The following is a 3,719-nucleotide window of genomic DNA, read 5'->3' as shown; positions in this document are numbered from 1 at the left end:
TGCAGTGTGCACACCTACTGACTTTCCATGCAGCTTTCTTTGGCTGGCAGACTGTGGACTCTACCTCTTGAACCCAAACCCGTGGTAGAGCGTGCCTTGCTTGCATTATGAGATATGGTGACCCAGAGGGAGGAAGGTCTGAAATGGGTCATTGGCATTTATTGTCCTTATGGAATCAAACGGGATGTTACATTTCAAAAACATTTTAAAAATTTAGAAAGGTGGCCCAGAAAAAGTTATATACTAGTCTTCTCTTTACCAAAAGTGGAGGGAATGTTTTAATCCAAATATCACATATTATATTTTTAAAAACTCAAGTTTCTATAATACGTGTTGATCTTTTAGAAAGGTGGCCCAGAAAAAGTTATATACTAGTCTTCTCTTTACCAAAAGTGGAGGGAATGTTTTAATCCAAATATCACATATTATATTTTTAAAAACTCAAGTTTCTATAATACGTGTTGATCTATGATATTTTTGACCAAGGAGAGACTCTTTTTTTTTAAAAAAAAAAAAAAAAAAAAAGGAAGATGTTGGGAAATGATAAATATTGAAACTGATATCTGTCTTGCCTTGGGGTTAAGAGGTCTTCCAAAAATTTAAAGTTATTGATACTACCCTAAAAATGATATGTAGTATTTTAGAAGATTATTTGGTGATGATCTCCTAGCTGTTATAACGAGTACTGCTTCTCACTTTTAATAGTACTTTTAATTCATAAATCTTACCTCCAAAAAAGGCCAAGGAATGCATTACTTAGTTATCCTTCTGACATTTTTTCTACTTTTAATAATAATTAAAGCCTCTAGTTTGAAAGATTGTGTAAATCCTTGTCATGGCAAAGGACCTAGCTGTGACAGGCTGCAAAATCCCTTTGTCTTTGTTTAAGCTCTTAAGAGCCTTAGTATCTTAATGGTAAAGCTGGAATGATAAAACCTCATCACAGGGTCATTGTGAAGATCACAGCAGAAGGTGTTTGTACAGCATATAATACCGTATCTAGATCTATTGGCATGTATGATTTAGTGTTGTTCCCGTTTATTATCTGAATTATAGAATTTATAAATAATTTAAGACTTTTCTAGATTGCATGACTGAACTGTACATGTGGATTAAGTATTCACAATCAGGGCTGGCCCGGTGGCGCACTGCTACAGTGCTCCGCTTGGGAGCGCGGCGGCACTCCTGCCAAGGGTTCGGATCCCACATACAGACCGGCTGCTCACTGGCTGAGCAAGGTGCGGGCGCGACACCAAGGGTTGCGATCCCGTTGCCGGTCACGAAAAAGTACAAAAAGGAAAAAAAAAAAAGTATTCACAATCAGGATTGTTTCATTACTGTTTACAAAGAGTTTGTAATCATTCTAGGAAATTGTAAAAATCTCATTGGTGAAATATGTTTTTAAATTACTAGCATCATCTTCTGCATATATATATATTTTTGGCTTTCCTAAAAGGAAAGAATCAGTACTATTATTGTTGGCTTGCTTACTTGCTTTTTAATTTAATCTCTGTTGACCAATTTTAGTGCACAGAAAATAATTAAGCGTTTCATATTGTGACGTGGATTTTGAGATCTTCTGAAGAGAGATGATCAGAGTTGTAAATTAAATGAAAGGATCCACTTGAGAAGACTGAATTTTCTTTCTTTATTTCCTGACCATGATGGAAATAATAAGATGAATATGATAATTTCACCAAAAGTGTTCAGTGATACCAAGCTGACTTCATTAGAATTAATGAGAAATCTCTCTGCCTGTCTGTCACAGCCAAATATTCTGAGATTTATGCTTCTACTATGTGCTACAATTTTTCTCACGTCTTTAAGCTAATTTAGTTCTGCTTTAAAATTCTTGTATTCCAGTGTCTTTTTTTTTTGTACATGTGGCTTTGTGTAGGAGATTGGCAGAATTTGGTCACTGGGGGTCAGTTGCCGTTGATCCCACGTTATATAAAGTAGACATCAGCACACAGCTTGCAGAACATTCCTTTTTTTTCCCCTTTCCATTTTGGTTGGTAGAAAAGAGAGCACTTAGAGTGCGGGGGAGGGGAGAATGTGGGTTTGGATATGGGGAGAAAGAGAGGGAGGGAGGGAAGGCATGAGGGAGGTGGATGTTTAAGGTAAACAAAGCACACATATACACGAAAACTCTTTTCTCTCTCCAAACATAAAACTGAAGAGTGGAGTTTCTTCTGTCACGTTGGAAGAAAAGACAAGGCTATCTGCATTATGTTCCTGTGGCCTGCAAGATTGCCCTCAGATGAGCTGAGGACTCTTGCCCTTCTCATGATCCTTCCTGACCATCTGTGCGGTTGATTTAGATCTAATTTTGACTGATTGAATCAGTGACAACTTTGGACTTCTTATGGTGTGTAGAGAGTCCTGTCTTATCGTATTTTCGTCTAAGTATGTTCCCAATGTTTGTTTTTTAGGTGGCAGAGATAAACGTGGAGGTCCCATTTTAACATTTCCAGCCCGCAGCAATCATGACAGAATACGACAGGAGGATCTCAGGAGACTCATTTCGTATCTAGCCTGTATTCCTAGGTAAGTTCTGTGTGGCTTGTCACTTCTTCCACACTTCCGAGAGATGTGGCTCTGTATTCTTTAGTAAACAGCTAAATGGTAGCCTGAATTCCAAGCAATGTAGTATAAAAATAAAAACAAGATCTTTCCCCTCATTTCCATTTTGGGGCCATTATTGTCTTGGGTAAAACACTTCTGGGTGCAGGGATAAGAAGGTAGATGTTTTGTAGCTTTGTGTGTTGCCAGTGGATTTGAGATACTCACTTAGCTGGGATTTTAGGATGTGGCACCTGGGTTAGAAATAAAGCAAAGTTGTCAGTGATGATTCTAATTCTGATACCAAGACACAGTGGACTGGATGGTCTGAAATTGGGTGCTGTTTTTAATAATATACTTGTCTTTATGCTGAGTTTCAGTTCCTTAAAAATATTCTATTGATTTGTAGCATGAAGTTAGTGGGTTATTAAAAAATTCTTATCAGCTAATACACTGTGCGTCATATTGGGAATGCCCATTGAATCTGACACTCCATAAGAGATAGTGAAATTTTTAGTGTGGATGCTGAAGAACACCAAGAACAAGCAATATTTAGTTTTCCGGAGAGTCGGGGAAGTGAGGAGCAGTGAGTTAATAGGAATTGGCCTGCATCTATACTTGAAGAATTTAGAATCTTTGTTTCTGCTCTAGGAATGTATTATTCAGGTTTTATTTGTCGTGTAGGAAATCTTTCCCCTACACTCATTTCTCCAATTAATTTTTCCAATTATTTTTTGGCAAATAGAATACTGCTGTGATATAGTCCAAGGATGGACGTAGCCATGCCTGGAATAAGAGCTTGGGTGTGTGTCGTGGGTTGGAGGGGTGCTTCTCCATGAGGAAAGGGAAAGTCATTAGGTGTCTTCTTCATTCCAGAAAGACACCTGCCAAAGGAGGGCAGAAATGACATCCATGGTGGAGTGAAGAGGCATTTCCTAAGAGACTAAACTAGGACGAGTGAAAGAAAACTTGGCCATAACATGGGCTAGAGTAAGGGCCGGCCCATGGCTCACTTGGGAGAGTGTGGTGCTGATAACACCAAGGCTGCAGGTTCGGATCCCATATACGGATGGCCGGTTGCTCACTTGGGAGAACGTGGTGCTGACAACACTAAGTCAAGGGTTAAGATCCCCTTACCAGTCATCTTTAAAAAAAAA

The sequence above is a fragment of the Galeopterus variegatus genome, unplaced genomic scaffold (assembly GCF_000696425.1).
Source record: "Galeopterus variegatus unplaced genomic scaffold, G_variegatus-3.0.2 Scaffold463, whole genome shotgun sequence".
Classification (NCBI taxonomy): Eukaryota; Metazoa; Chordata; class Mammalia; order Dermoptera; family Cynocephalidae; genus Galeopterus; species Galeopterus variegatus.
Note: the sequence above shows the minus strand (reverse complement) of the source record.